This window comes from Podarcis raffonei, chromosome 4 (genome assembly GCF_027172205.1).
Source record: "Podarcis raffonei isolate rPodRaf1 chromosome 4, rPodRaf1.pri, whole genome shotgun sequence".
In the NCBI taxonomy this organism is placed as follows: Eukaryota; Metazoa; Chordata; class Lepidosauria; order Squamata; family Lacertidae; genus Podarcis; species Podarcis raffonei.
In genome coordinates, this window is record NC_070605.1 from 33370676 (window position 1) to 33387783 (window position 17108).

At 43.6% G+C, this 17108-nt stretch overlaps 1 long non-coding RNA gene across 1 annotated transcript; it reads left to right on the top strand.

Annotated features, from left to right (window-relative positions):
* Positions 1-237: 237 nt before the first annotated feature.
* LOC128412356 (uncharacterized) lies at positions 238-16538 on the top strand. The gene is made up of 3 exons (XR_008330053.1): positions 238-392; positions 12047-12074; positions 16457-16538. It is a non-coding gene; the product is annotated as an uncharacterized LOC128412356 (long non-coding RNA).
* The last annotated feature ends 570 nt before the right edge of the window (positions 16539-17108 follow it).

Below are 17108 nucleotides of genomic sequence, written 5' to 3' on the forward strand. Positions count from 1 at the left end.
CCCATTTAATCAGCGAGAGTTAAGGGAGCTCGGCATCTCTCACATCCAGGCCCCTGCAGTTTGGCACCGATGACACGTTTTACTATTAGAATGACTCTAGGCAGCGATAAGCTGCAAGGGAGATATAATAGTGTTGTCCTTATCTCTCCAGACATCTACCCTATTGTAAATTCACCAGAGTCAGTCAGTCACATGGCACCTCAATCGACTACGGAGCCTCAAGGCAAGAAGGCTAAGCTCTGACTTCTGCTGCTGTTCTGCTTCTATCTATTCCAGCTTCTTCAGCATCAAGCCCCTCAGGAGGACGGTGCAGAACCACCCGGGAAGAAGACAGGAAAGCAGAGTGTGCCACAGAGGCAGGTTCACTGACACCACGCTGTGACTTTCAAAAGGTATGAATTCAGTAAAGGACTTTCACGCATTGCAAAATTCTGACATGGATGCTATTTCTCCAAGTGAGGAATAACAGCAAAGGAAGCTGCTGCATACTGAGATATCTAGCTCAGGACTGTCTACACGGATTGGCAGCCTTTCCCAGCAGCATCGGGAGATGCAAGGGATTGAACCTTCTGCATGCCAAGCATGTGAACTACCACTGAGCTGGCCCTTCCTCAAACTTGGAGTGGCTCCCGCATGCAGTTTGTCACATGTGGCATTTGTACATATGAAACGCTAGGGAATTGCAGATCATTGTGATAGCCAAACCCCATTCTTCCTGTCTGGGAAAAGTTGTATCCTATGAAATATGCAAACTAAAGCGTGTGTAGATATTGATAGTTGGCATATACCTCTTCTCCCCTAAACCAGGGAGCCGTCTGAACAAATATATAAGCCAGGTCCAGCCTTCCATCCCTTTGTCACTTTGGCCTCCCAGTGCAATTTTCCCTCCTGTCCTCAGGGATAGGGGAATTGGCCTCACACCAGAAAGACCAGAACGATCAAGAAAAGGAAGAAGCAATGCCTCTTGTATGAAATCAAGGAAGGAGGATGGTAGCAAATATTTGTCTTCCAGGAGTAAGGTAAAGGGTAAAGGGACCCCTGACCATTAGGTCCAGTCGTGGCCGACTCTGGGGTTGCGGTGCTCATCTCGCTTTATTGGCCGAGGGAGCCGGTGTACAGCTTCCAGGTCATGTGGCCAGCATGACTAAGCCACTTCAGGCGAACCAGAGCAGCACACGGAAACGCCATTTACCTTCCCGCCGGAGCAGTACCTATTTATCTACTTGCACTTTGATGTGCTTTCGAACTGCTAGGCTGGCAGGAGCAGGGACCGAGCAACAGGAGCTCACCCCGTTGCGGGGATTCGAACCGCCGACCTTCTGATCGGCAAGTCCTAGGCTCTGTGGTTTAACCCACAGCGCCACCCATGTCCCTTGTCTTCCAGGAGACTAGTAGTCAAAAGGCTGAGTGACAGGAAGGAGGGCTCTGTTTCCCTTCACACTTGCTTGCCTGCCCAGCAAAGAAACGGTCAGTTCACTGGTAGGCAGGAGTGACCTGGCTTCCCAGCACCAGCACCGCTACCCATTACTGGGATGGTGTGGCATGGGACAGAGTGGTAGTGAGGTCACAGCAGAATGGCACACCAGTGGAGCCCATCTGGTGTCTCTGCCAGCACACTTGCAGTGCCCTGACCTAGTTTAGTGGCAGCAGTGCTGGTGCTAAGAGACCAGAGCTGCAGCATGGTGTAGAGCGGTGGAATCTGGTGAACCGGATTCGCGTCTCCGCTCCTCCACATGCAGCTGCTGGGTGACCTTGGGCTAGTCACACTTCTCTCTGAAGCCTCTCAGCCCCACTCACCTCACAGAGTGTTTGTTGTGGGGGAGGAAGGGAAAGGAGAAACTTAGCTGCTTTGAGACTCCTTTGGGTAGTGATAAAGTGGAATATCAAATCCAAACTCTTCTTCAAACTCTTCAGTGCCACCTCTTCACACTGGCTGCTCCTGCAGTGCAGGCTGCACGTTTCAAGCATGATTCATGTTTGTATCTCAACTGATTTGCCCACATGCAGAATATGGGGAATATTATACACTGGATTCTTAGTGTTCTTTTTGATACTGCATACTGACGTTTTGCTGGTGACGTGATGATTGTAAATTGTGTGAAGCGCTTAGAAATTTCATTATATTAAGTGGTATATAAGTTATTAACATTAAGGAAGGAAGGATCCTTTCAACTGGAGATGCCAAAGGCTGAATCTGGGACTTGCTGCATGAAAAGCATGGGCTCTGTCACTGAGCTACAGCCACTTCATGTTCAAAAAAAGTATCAGAATGAAAACTGTCAGAAATAAGCATTTGTGTGTAGACCTTCTTTGCGCAATAGAGTACTCCTCCCAGACACTATTTTTTCCCCATTATAAGCAACCTGGTTTTAAAAATGCCTGTTGTTATTTTTTAAAGCTGGAGGGGGAAAGGCACACCTGTTATCTGGGAAAGTTTAGTGTCTCACAATAGCATCTTGGCAGCAACACCAGCTGAGACTAGGGAGAAATAATATCACAGCTAGTGAGCAGCTATGTTCTCTCAATCACCTGAATTGCATCTATAGACTTTTTATGCATCTAGAAATATTTGAGGAAACTTTAGCACAGTAATCTCACATCCCAATGTGGAACTGCACCTCTATTTCAGATGTTCCAAAGCCATGATTTCGATCCATTAATGTCTGCCCTCATTCCATCAGGGCAGAGCTGAAATTTCATGGGAAGAGTTCAGAATTTTTCTTATGCTGAAAGTATGGTATATACACACACTGATACACAGATACTGCAGCTGATTCTCACATAACGCGAGTTTGGTTGATTCGGTTCTCACTGCAGGGACATGTAAGGGTCATTTGCCTTGACCTGCACAGTCTCTTTGTGTAATGTTGAGTACAGCTCTCAGTTAAAAATAACAAGCACTTGCCACCAGCTTCCCTGGTTTTTAATCTAGCAACATATCTTAGATGTTTTTCACTCTGGAAAGGGGAAATCTGTTCTAATTCAAAGAAAAGTAAGCTATTCATCTATATATCTCACAATACAGTTATATGGTCCAGTTAGACCAGCAGGAAAGCCTTATGATCACAACAAAATCCATGTACTAGCAATAGCATGATGGCAGTGGGATTGCACTGATGTAGCACCAGAGTTACATGGCTACAATATTCTGCTAGCATAACCTAATGGGAACTTAACACAGTAGTCTCCCATGGCTCCAATGCATGGTTGGTATCCACTAGGAGCTGTGCATTCAGTATTGTGGGTGTGACTGTGGAACTCCCTTCCAGAAAAGATCAATCAGACCCCCTCCCTCCTGCTTGACAAAGACCTTTCTATTCCAGTCAGCATTTTAGGTAAGTTACATTATGTTAAAACTTTTGAAAGCCGTTTGGACTTTTGAAGTGCTTTTGCCTGTTGCACAGCTTAGCAGAGTATAGCAGAGTAGTGCAGTGTTTCTTAGGCAACTCTTGAGATTGCCCAGTCAGGATGACGATCAGGAACAAAGACTGTCGACTAGTAACTTGATTCTTGTAGTTTATTATACAGTCATACCTCGGGTTACAGCCACTTCAGGTTGAATTTTTCGGGTTTTGGACCGCTGAAACCCGGAAGTACCAGAACACATTACTTCCGGGTATCAGCAGTCGCGCATGCGCAGAAGCACTAAATTGCTCTTTGCGCATGCGCAGAAGTGCCAAATCGCAACCCACACATGCGCAGATGCAGGTTGCAAATGTGCATCCCACATGGATCACGTTTGCAACCCGAGCATCCACTGTATACAGCAGTAAACATACAAGTCTTATCTACAAGTTACTATTTACAACAGGACTTCTTCACTCTCAGCAACTCCTCAACAACTCCAACACTAACCACACCAACCACCTGTGTCATAGGTCATGCTGCCTATATGAGGGACCTCAGCCAATCACTGAACTGTTGCTGGGTCTCCTTATCTCTAGGCAGATTCCTTTCATGCTCTGTCTTCCCAGGCTGTGGAGACATTAATTGCTGCTTGCAAAGCTGCACGTAAACCATGGATTCCAACACATTAAACCTAGTTATGGAACTTAGGTTTTCACCTGTGGTTTTGGTTTGTTTTAACGTCTTATTTGACTAATGAACTGTTTTTATTGCTTGTTCTGTAAACAGCTTTGTGACCATCTATGGTGGAAAGTGGTCTATAAATATTAGAAATGAATAAATCTTCAGCACAAGAACTAAAAATGGACAGCAGTTATATAGGATTTAGGCTGCAGTCCTAACCTCACTTACATAGTAGTATGCCCCGTCAAATTCAATAGGAGTGCTTTTCCTTCTGTTTAGTGGACAAAGAGCAACAAGACAGTTCAATAGTCTGGAACCTACTGTATGCCATTTCCATGGAAAGTTTGAGTTGGAGTGGAATGAAATTCCCCATTAATTGCTATAACTTCATCTCTTAATATCCACTGATGAACACTTGGCACTTCCTTATCTTTCCATTTTTGTGTAAGAACAGTTTCTGTTCTTCACTTTGCATTCATTGTGGTCTAGTTGCTGGGTTTTATGGATTTTTTTGGCATGTGACCGCATGACGTCATCATGATTCAGATAATATACCCGAATAATATACTAGAAAGAAAAGGATTTTACTCAAATACAAAAAAACTGACTGTTGTGAAAGATCCTCACTATGTTCATCTGTGTGGTATGTGCACAAGGGCTGTACACTTTCTGTGTGAAGGGGGTTGGTGGATGTGGTTTAGGAGATATGTGTTGTGCACCATTTCCTTCTGGCCAGTGTGAACTGTCAGCTTGTGAGCTCAGTTCAGATGAGGGATATGGCAGACAGAGATGACGGCATGGGTCAAAGTACTGCCCATGACAGAAGTCATTAGCTGCAGACAAAATTCCATCACAATAACTAGGTTTGTCATAGCTCAGACAGACATGTAGCTCCCATTCTAATCTTCCATACAGGCATAGAATTCCAGAATACTTGACACAGTTGTGAGTCTTGTTTGCAAGGGGGTGGACTATATGACTCTCTGAGTGCTTTCCAACTCTAAGATTCTTTCTTAACCCTGCAAAAGGGCTATATGCATGTGTGCGATCAAAATTCTGGCATTTACTAGCTAGAGGAACACAAGTACATAAGGGGACAGAACTTTTTTTTTTCAATTCGAGCACAACTCACCATTAGGGTGGAAAGGAAAGCCATGCACTTCCTCTCTAACAACAGTGGTGTGTGACCAAAGGAGCAGACAATCAGCTACAAATTCACTCTGAAAAATGTCAGATCAAACATCGACTATACACCACTATAAATGGTAAAGTGCAGAAAGGCCATTGGGGTGCTTTTCTCTGTTATCCACATTTAGAAAAACTGAAACAGGAGTAACATCTACATTTTTTATTTCCAAAAAGTCAGGGAGATTACTAGAATTTGCCAGCCTTTCATAAGCATTATGGAAAACTAGGCTGCAGTCCTAAACCCTGATCCATGCTGCTGGAGCGGGTTAAAGACATCCCTCTCCAATGGCCTCTACTGGTGGCAAGCTCCACCACCACAGAGGCCCAACTAAAGGCCACAGAAAGCAGGGCAGAGGCAATAATACTGCCAGCAAAAGACCCCAAAATGGACCACTGGGGTGTCACCAGGGGAAGTTCCGGGCTGGCAATGGATCTGAGGGGTTCTAAGGATTGTATCCAATGCTGCGCTAATTAATCATCCCATCAATAGAAGGATTTTTGCTTGCACCATGGGACTTTTCCCACTTTCCTCTCCCAGTGCACCCACTATATCTGTTTTGGGCTCCGCCAACCCTCCAGAGCAAATCTGGAGAGGGCACAGAGTATGCACAATTGGAAAATCCCACTATGCAAGCATAAATTCTTGCACTGATGCACTAGCTGGATACTGTCCATAGTCTGTCTGAACTTTAATGGGAGAGGGAGAGGAGCAAGGCCGTGGGGAGCTCAGCACAGTGCACACACAGTGGCCAAGCCAGTGCAATGCTCCCAATGCTGTGCTTGCACCCTGCCGAGCTGCACACCCTGGCTTGCTCCTCCCTCTCAGTAACTAGCAGCGATGGACATCATTGGGAAGCCAGGAAAGGAACACAGCCCCACCCATCCCACCGGCTGATACTGGGTATATGGCATCCTCCTCCAGAAAAGTGGCAATGTCCGCTTGCTAAAACTATAGGAGTCTGACATGCCTTGGGTCTTGAAAGGCACAATAGAGCAGGCATAAGTACAGTATCACCTTAGGAAGGAAGAAGACAGCTGTTCTTCAAATTTGTGGAGTGGAATATGAACTTACTCCTCTCATGTTACAATAGTTCCCCAAGAAGAAAAGGCTACAAGAAACTGGGATGGGAGAGAAATTCAAATAGACTGGTTTTCAGAGCTGAGCCTATGTAATTTGCACTTTCTGAAATAATACACAAAATGAAACACAACCATCCTTCAAATTTCACATTTCTCCACATTTTTCAAAGCAATACAAAATGGCATATACTAGGAAAAAGTGTGTACAAAATGCACATATCAGTGAAAATAACATACAGAAATACATTCTCTTATGGGAAATTGCTTTATGAAAATGTTTATATTATGAGAAATTCACATTAAAATGCTGGTGAATTTTAATGAAGATTTAAAAATAATAATCACAAAACTTGTTTTCTTCTGCTCCAGAGGATAGGACCTGAACCAATGGCTTCAAGTTACAATAAAGGAGAGTCCAACTTTGCATCTGGAAGAACTTTCTGACAGTAAGAGCAGTTCGACAGTGGGATGGACTCCCTTGGGAGATGGTGGACTCTCCTTCATTGGAGATTTTTAAACAGAGGTTGGGTGGCCATCTGCCATGGATGCTTTAGTTGAGATTCCTGCATTGCAAGAGTTTAGACTAGATGACCCTCAGTGTCCTTTCCAACTCTGCAGTTCTATGATTACATGTTGTGGAAATGTGGAGAATTGGATTTAAGATTGGGAAAATGAAATTAACAGATTCACTCATCTCTAGCACATCAGCCATTTTATGACCACATACACAGTAGAACTCCTGCCAACCTAGCAGTTCGAAAGCACATCAAAGTGCAAGTAGATAAATAGGTACCACTCCGGCGGGAAGGTAAATGGCGTTTCCGTGTGCTGCTCTGGTTCGCCAGAAGCGGCTTAGTCATGCTGGCCACATGACCCGGAAAGCTGTACGCCGGCTCCCTCAGCCAATAAAGCGAGATGAGCGCCGCAACCCCAGAGTCGGCCACGACTAGACCTAATAGTCAGGGGTCCCTTTACCCTTTACCTTTTACACAGTAGAAAGCCTTAGCATATACTGCTTCCGTTAGTTTAACAGAACTGACTGAGAGTTCAGGAACTGGGAAACCCACCTACTTAATGTTCAAGGGGTTTTCAGAACTCCCTAAGCCACTATCACCATCAGAAGCACATAACTGGGATAATCTTCCAAACATGAAGCGTTCTGATGTGGACCACAGCAGTTCTGAGTTGGAGGGCTTACCCATGTGAAACATTTACTAGTGACTATAGGAGATTTGCTGCAAGCAGAGATGAAACGAAGCAAAATGTCCAGTGGTTGTTGTAGGAAGCACTGGAGAAGAGGAAAGGGTTTGGCTTTGTTGCGGGGAGGCCAATGCAGGCAGCTGGTGCAGCTAAATGATGACGGGCTCTAGGGAACACAGAGATACCGGAAGAGTTGAGACAGGCAGCTGAGGGATGTGATCAGGGGGAAAAGAAAGATGCTGAGAGAGCTGGGATGGAAAAGCTAATAAACCCTGCCTGTCAGGGGAAGTATATGACAGGCAGGCAGCCGGGGGAGGGACTCTCTTGAATCCACAGACCCATAACTGGGTTATATAGAAATGTAATCCATTTAAGCTTTAAAGCTGTCCTGCCTGGTTCCCTTCAGCAGTGCCCTCACGCTGCATCCATTCCAACTCCAGGGTTTCCCTAAAGCATCGCAGGGTGTCTTGTCAATGGTCCAGTTTGATTAGATATGAGATGGAGTTCTTCCAAGGAATTTTGGGGGACATAAGTGCACATTAAGGAACTTATAAATACCCCCACACTGCTATAGGCTGTGCAAGGCACACTCTACAGAACAGGAAGTTGACAATGCAAAGTATTCAAGCATCATAATCTAATACAGCATTTCTCCCTCTGCCCCTCCAACATAAATGCAATACAGGCAACTCCCAATTTACACATTCCAAGGCACCATGTGTTTTAGTGAAAACACATATATTTGAAATGCCATTGAAAACGTCTGCAACGCCATTGAAAAAGTCTGTTCCACACCCCACCTTGTCCCTTTTTGTGATGTTTTAGTGACGTTTTCGGGTCACTACCAAGTTTGGCACGATGCTCACGTATCAGATGCGCCTAAAACTGCCGCTGCCTGTATGGTTTGCAGTAAGGAACTCTCTCCCAGTTCACATCACCCTGGGTTGGAAAAGTGTCAGTAGCCCATCTCCACAGGTGTTGTTAGATAGAAAGGAACATGAAACTCCCTCTGGTTACATCTAATTAGTGAATTTTGTTCCCTCTGTCCACTCCCTCCGTTGATCCCTCAGGGATAAACATCGGGGCATGTTAAGTTTGTCATCCAGTCTTCATTTACTGAACACCATGGATGAGACTTCTTCAAGAGCATCTAATCTAGAGATATTCTCTAAATAAACGCTCTCTTTCTTTCTTTCTTTCTTTCTTTCTGATTTCTCCTTTGTCCCTTATCTCTAATCTTAACAATGCTTCTTAATTTGGAATGTGGGGTTTGACTGTAAATTTCTGGCAGTTCCTTAGTGACCTGCCGTTCCTTTTGGTATCACCTCTGACAGCCATATAGCCTTGGGATTTTATAGAAATCCAAGTTACCCCTAAAGTAAACAAACATGCTTCTCTACCCTAGTCTGTGCTCACATCATCATAAATTCATAAATATGGCTATGCTCATATTTAAAATTATTCTAGAAATCAACAGCTGTCCCTGTCCAAACACAAAGACTGCAGAGCAGCTATAAATTTTGGGGTGGGGGGAGCCAAGAGGGTCTTGATGAGCTGCCCTTCAACCAAAATTCTCAGGATGGTATACAAGGAATGCAACAAAATAGCACATAAAATCAATATTGAAATCATAAAACGATCTAACACACAATTCAGTTACAAAACAGCAGCAATACAGAAGCTGACACAGATAGAAACTGGCCAAACATGTCTTGAGTCCCCAAAGACCATATAAAACAGATATGTCTTTAACAGATGTCAGAAAGGCATCAACAACGGGGACAAGTGTATCTCTGACAGGAGGGAATTCCATAACCAGAGTGGCAAAGCCAAGAAGGTCCCGCTATTCTCTGCTGTCAGATTTGCTGAGAGAATGATAATGAGCATTAAGAAAAAATGGGGAGGGAGTCACAGAAACAATGCTATAATATAATACAATAAACTTATAATGCATATATGCTTGTATGTTGATTCTAGAAGCCTGAAAATCAAGATGAAAAAACTATAATGTCTGGTACTAAAAGAAGAGTGGCAAATCAACAGGATATTGATAAAACCAATGGCAATGGCAGAGTAAGTTGCACTTGTTGTAGGGACAGGCAAATCTGTCAGTTTTGGTTTTTCTCAGTTTCTCATTTTTCCTGACTTCAGTTCAGTTCTTCACATTTCCACATCAGTATGGGAATTATTTTTGTTAGCCCTCATGAAAATTCACCAACATTTTAATGCAAATTTCCCCTAATACATACATGTTTGTCTGCGATTTTCCTTAATATACATTTTTTTCCAAAGCAATTTTCCTTTATATAATGCATTTTTGTATGTTAATTTCATTAATATAAGTATTTTTATGCACAGGGGTTCACATTGATTTGGGGGCTTAATTCCCATTAGAGCAAGACTAAATAAAGCATGTTTTGAATTCAGTCCCCTGAGCCCATTTATTATTATTGCCTCTTGCTGATTCAGTAGCAGATTGGTATATGTTGTGCAATGCTATCTGTGTCATTGCCCCTATGCCCCACGTTAGGTACAGTTTTCTTTCATTGCCTTTTAATGGAAAACAGTTTATCATGTGTAATAATTTAAAGGGATCTCTCGCTCAAGCTCAATTCTGTGCGAGACAATGAGTTAGGGGGAGTATCTGTTTCAGTCTCTCCTCTTTCACATTGTTGTCAAAGGCCAATCCATCTCTGGATTTTGACACAAGGTCCTTTGTTCGGTAAGAGTTTGTTCTGTGTAGAATGGAAGGAGTATTACACATGATGATTGTGATTATGATGCTGCTGGTGGTTGGGAAACACTGCTACAAAGGAAGGGGTTAATAGATCTCTCTATTCGTGGCTCAAGCCAAGAGCTACACACTGGTGAGAACAAGACTGAGAACCAAAACCACCTCAACACAAACCCAGTCCAGGGGCGGAGGAAAGGGGGTGCGGTGGGGGCAGGTAGCCCCGGGTGTCACCACTGAGGGGGGTGACAAAATGCTGGGTGGCACTCACCATGGGGCCTGCAGCATGCCCAAGTCACATGTTCCTCCAGGGAGTGACGTGGTGGCTTGGGCAACCGCAGTGTGCTGGTCCCATGGGTTACCCGAGAGGCGAGGTCCAAGTCCGGTCTGTGGTCAAAGGCACAACATGGAGGCAATCCGTAGTAGCTGAAGCTGAGTGTAGGGCACGGAGTCGGGTGAAGTCAGGAACAGACATGCAAGCAGGGAGCCAGGGCGGGTCAGGAGCTCAAGCAGAAACTAGCAACCAACAATGTTGCTCCCGCAACTTGGGACTGGGGCTGGCCAGCTTTTATCTGCCCCGAGGCATAGGGCGGCCCCGATCCTCTGGTGACTCGCCTCTCCTAGCCAGGAGGCAAGCACTCCTCCTGCAGGAACTTAGTTCCTTCCGCCTCTCTGCCCTGAGCCTCTGCAGCTCAGGAGAGGTTGGAGGGTTACCAGACCCAGAAGCAACCTCAGCTTCCTCTGACGGGGCTGAGAGTGGAGCACCTGCAGACAATGGGTCCTCCGTCACGTCAGGAGCCAGAGCAGACTCAGCAAATGCCTGCACCTGAGGATCCAGCACAGGTGAGGACCCTTCAGGCTCATGCCCCAGCCCCGGCTCAGCTGGTTCTGGAGGCGGGGACTCCTGTGCAGACTGGGATCCCTCAGGTTCAGCATCCGAGTCCGAATCTCAGGCCATCACACGCAGGCTCTGCACTCCCCCAAACGATCCGCCCGCCGCCTCCCCCTCAGTTGTAGGGCGGCCTCTTTGGAGGCCTCACAGAGCATCCTGCCCTAGCTCACCCCACCCTGCGGGCAGCTTGTTCCACCCCTGGGCGCAGGGCGTATGCTGCTCCAGGCACCTGATCGGCTTGCTCCGCTGCTGACCCAGTCTTCAGGGCCCGACAGTTGCTGGGAATGGCCGGTTGGCTGAGTGCTATTGCGTTCATGTCCAGTTTGCAGGACTGGACTAGATAGGCCATTTGCCTGATCCAGCAGGCTTGTCTTATATTCTTTGGGCCGATGCAGACATACAAATGTTCAGCAGTTGGTGTCAGGTATACTCTCGATGGGCTGAATGGGGTGTGGCTCTGTTTTTCTGAAATCTAGCAAGCACATGATCCAACAAAACATAATAATTCTTGGTCTACTGTGCTTATATGTAGGCTCTCTCTGTGTGTGGTGCAATCCCTGGCCAACCCTTCTGGTCTTTGAGGGCTGCCCTTTTTCTGCAGCCACAGCAAAGGTTATTCAGTTCTCTTGGCAAGCACTTACCATCCCACTTAGGCTATGTCTGTATTGCAGCATGCAATTTTTCCCCCCTGAAAGGGGATTATTTTGAACATGAGTTATAGTAGTTACTCTCCCTCTCTCTATTAAAAAACAACAACAGTGTTTTGTGGTAAATATGTATGTGTGAGATTAGCTGTCATCTGCATTTCCCTTTATTCTGCTGCTAAAGAATGACTCACATCTACTCTACCCTTGCCATTACCATTTCACATCAGAACATATAACCATAATTATATCCGCTACTTTAACTTGTTTCTTTTCGCACAGGAATCAAATGCGTGAAATGCATAACATGGTGAGTAATGCACAATACTTACTTAGTGCATAAATGTGAACCTATTCACACAACGCTCTGAGCCCATGACAGCCATGATTTCTCTTTTTCCATCAGCCTGTTTTGATTTTCAACCAGTCTTCCAGAAGGTGAGTCAATGTATGTTGCTGTCAACAGTACATGCTGAAATCAGTACAGATCATCTTTTGACACCTATTCACAACATAAACATCCGTTAGTTACCTTGTTTTGGGAAATGTGAGTTGGGCTTTTCCAATCACATCCATTGCTCCACCAACTTTTGCCACTAGCTCCAACCACTGCTGACACTTGGTCCCTGAAAGGTTGTCTATGAAGAAACATGGCCCTTTGGCTGACAAAGATACCCCATTCCTGGTGTAAACCAACCTAAATGTTGAAATGAGATTTGTCTTTCGATGCAGAAACTTTGTGTGATTCAGCCGTTCCTATATCATAGGCCCGTAACACTTAGAAAAACTTGTGAGACTTTTAGAGATCCTGAAATTGCTTCCACTAGCTGAAGGAATAGAACCAACTTTTGGCAATTCTTCTCCCTCCCTGCAGCCCCTGAAAATGTGTCCCAGAGAATTGGTGGGGGAAGCCTTTAGAAACATGGGGAAGAAGGGCAATTGGCAAAAAAAACCCAACCCTTCTTCCAACAGCAGGATCCTTTACTGGATCTAAAGCACATTTAGGATTCAAAGCAATGGATTTTTCCCTGTATTAGTTGCCTATGGCACAGATGTAAGAAGTGTCCCACTAAATCCATCACTTGTAAGAGTTCAGACTGGGCTTCTAAGGGAGTCTTTAGGATTATGACAGAGAATAGCACAAGTGTTTTCCCCTCTCTGGTGTTTTCCTCCCACTGTTTGGTTCAGTCATCCATTATTCCAGGTGTCAATGGAAATCCCAATAAAAGGGTTATTGTATGTACCCCAGCAGCCCTTCAATTTACTAATCCCTCACTGAGCCTTTGAATTTATGTTCTGTCTTCTTATCTGCCTCTCCTAGATGCCCATCTTCCCATGCCTATAGATCTAATCTATTGCTACCTGCCTCCTTGGTTTTCTGTTCCTTGTAATGTCACTTTGATTCATCCATTTTTACTTTAGCTGTCACTGTCATTGATCAGCCTGGAAGTTCTGCATCTCCATTAAAACCCCTCGATAACAGCTTCAACAAGGGAAAGGCTTTACCTCTGCACTGTAAAATGCTTGGCACTCCGTAAAACAGTTGTCATATTTGCATATCACACATGGAGAAACTGAGGTGCACAAAAGGGGTGTTCGTGGAAAATCAGTTGCAGGCTCTACACTGTCTATTCTAGTTACTACTTTGATTGTTACACCACACAAGAAAGAAACAATTCAAACAACCCCTCCCCGGGGATATGTAGTCAATCTATACTAATTTCCTTTGTCGGCCAATGAAAGACAGAATGGAAAGTATTCACTGTGTTTGTGTGTCCAAATTTACAGCAACATGACATTTGATAAATGTAGTCCACATTTTGAACCAAATACAATATATGCAACATTTGCTTACTGACCTTTTGCTCAATAGCAACAATGTGGTATGGAAAGTCACATACAGCAATGTTCTCGGAGTCTGGACCTGGCACCCTTCCCTGGCAGTAAGCCTTTTTGCTACCTTATTATCATAACTAAATATTACTGGTATTTAAAACGGTGATAGTAAAACAGCCATAATATTGCATTCTGTTTTCCTAATAAGTGTGGTTTTGGTATTAAATGTGTTATTCATTCCCTTGTACAGCAGACCCCAAATGTTTTCCAAGCTTTCGTGTCTCACTTATGATTTTAAATTTTTAATAAAATGTGATTGATTAATGTTTGAATGCAAACACAAAAGCCTCTATCGACCTACACTTACACCAATCAATGTTTCCAAGAAACCAAAAGTGAGGATGGATTGCTTCCAGCCGACAAATGTTTGCATTCTGACTTCTTCAGCTTAAGGCCTTCAAGTGATGGATCTGTACAATTTGGTGCAGGTTTAAGTATGATCAGGACATTTGTAGGCAAATCTACCTAATTGTCACTTTCCAAAACAATATGCAGACCCGAAACACAGACATTCTTCGAAATCTGCTGTTCTCTGAATTTTGCAATGTGGTTCTCCAGCCAAGTAATGTGTACAAAACACATACACTAGGGTAAAGTGTGCATTAAAATGCATATGTGAATGAAAGTAGCATACAGATATGCATTATATAAGGGGAAATGTGTATAATAGGCAAAATTGCATACAAGGATGTGCCTATTAGGAGAAATTCGCACTAAAATCCTGCTGAATTTAACGAGGACTCTTTTAAACATTGCAAACTGACATGGAAATGTAGAAAACTAAACTTACAATTGGAAAAAAAGAGAAATTGGAACAGAAAAGGACATGTCCACCCATCTGTGTGCTCTACACAGCTCTCTGGCTATGCTCCTAAAGTAGATGCCTGCAGCAAGTCTTAGTTCCAGGAATTCGAAGGAGGCCATACCTGAAGGCAGAGTTGTACTTATTTTTTCTTTTTTATTATTAAATTTATATGCTGCCCTATACCTGTAGATCTCAGGGTGGTTCGATAAATGGGCAATGCACAGCTATTTGTGCGCTAGGAGAAGTTATAACCCATGAACTATAGGCAGAGATGGGGAACCTCCAGAAATTTATGGATTCCAAGCCCATTCCATTCCACTCTATTGTTCAGGAATGATGTCATTTGTAGCCCAACACCATCTGGAGAGCCACAGGCTTTCCGTACCTGGACTATAGGGACGTCTGGTCATAAAGGGGATGAGAAAAAACTATTCATGCTTGAAGGTCCAAGGTTGAATTTTTGGCATCTTCAACTAAGGAGATCAGTGACAGGGAATACAGTGGTACCTCGGGTTACAGACGCTTCAGGTTACAGACTCTGCTAACCCAGAAATAGTACCTCAGGTTAAGAACTTTGCTTCAGGATGAGAACAGAAATTGAGCGGCAGTTGTGCGGCGGCAGCGGGAGGCCCCATTAGCTAAAGTGGTACCTCAGGTTAAGAACAGTTTCAGGTTAAGAACGGACCTCTGGAACGAATTAAGTTCTTAACCCAAGGTACCACTGTACCTCTGCCTGCTGCCAGTCAGAATGAAGAACAGTGGGCTAGTTGGACAGTGTCTGACTTTCTTTGCAGCACTTTCCTAATTCACTGTGCATAAATACTGCGCCATTGTGTTTGTATCCATATTTGCTTTTGTACAGCACTGATATTTTAATTACAAAAAAGTATTACAAAAAACCCCAGCCTTCCAAACACTAAGAAAACACACACATGTATATTACAATATAATATATTGTATGTATATATATATATATATATATATATATATATATATATATATATATACACATAATATAATGAGCAAGACATCTCCAACAACAGCACTTTTCAATTCAGTGGATATTTCTGATAGAAACAAGAATGCTGTAGTCTGTTAAGGGAAACACCACAAATACAAAATGGAGCAGAACTAATATATTTACTGTACCATCCCGCTTTATTATTCCACAGAGATATATGACTTTAATGGGTTTATTTATGGTACTTGACAAGATAAATATTCCTTTGTCCTTACTATTCAAATAAACTGGTGCAGAGTAAAATTCAGAGCTCTTCATCAAGCATTTGCCAAACGGTCTTATCAGTAGCTTTATAACTTAAAAGCCAGATGGAGATATTTCACTATATAGTTCTGCTCATATCAGAAAGCTCTCATTGACACATTACTTTGTATATTTCTGATCTGCACTTCAGAACAATCAAAGGGAGAGAGCTATCCCAGATTATCCACCTCAAATCAGTTGAACCCTAGGCATATCAGAGGAGGATTTAGAGAGTTCAGTGTTACAATTTAAAAATGTATAATAATCCCATCTACACACAACTAACAAATCAATTCCAGTGTAGTCTGGAAATCTGCAAGGTGAATCAGTGCATCGAATAGGAAATACAAAACGTAGTCATTTTTTAAAAACCATTTTTTAACATTCAAAACAAAAAGAAAGGCAATATCAAATTATAGACTGTGACTTCTCAACATGAGAAGGTGGGCACACAACACAGCCACAAAATATGTCTGGTATCTGCAGTTCTGTCCCTTCCCATAAACGGAGCTCCTCTCTGGTTCTCCATACATGTCAATGAAGTGAATATCCCTGATGACTTTTTATGGAGAAAGAGGAAAACACATGAAATCCTGAATCAAATATGTAGGGAAAACCCCTTAGAACCTATTTTCCCCCCAGGGTCCAGGTCCAGTAGGTTAGTGTGCCTTGTCATTATGTATATATGTGCTGCATTTATTTATGTATTTTATATTCTGCCTTTTAGGGAGAAATCTACAATTATCATCAACAACAGAAGCAGAATGGGTGGTTGCCATATTTCAAGAGGTAAAAATCCGGACACAAAATGTTGTTGAGCTTTTTTTTTTTGACAATCGCCTGATAGCCCTTCCGCTGCCACCGAGCCAGAGCCCCCCCAAAAAAACCCCCCAAAATTTGCTTAAAAATGTAAAAAAAAAAACCCACCCCCGGATAGGCATGTAGGACCTCCAAAAGAGGACATATCGGGGAATTCCCGAACATATGGCAACCCTATCAAAATGATGAACAAAGTCTCCTGATTCAACCTGAAATTAAATAAATAAATAAAGCACCCTTCATCTGAAGATCACAGGACAGTTTACAACATAAAACCCCAAAAGAAAAACCCATAACATGATAGCAAAAAACATTCCCCTCGCAAAACACATTTAAAAGGTCATAACTTGCTTAATCGTGGGATGCAGGTGGCGCTGTGGGTTAAACCACAGAGCCTAGGACTTGCTGATCAGAAGGTCAGCGGTTCGAATCCCCACAACGGGGTGAGCTCCCGTTGCTTGGTCCCTGCTCCTGCCAATCTAGCAGTTCAAAAGCACGTCAAAGTGCAAGTAGATAAATAGGTACCGCTCCGGCGGGAAGGTAAACAGCATTTCCGTGCG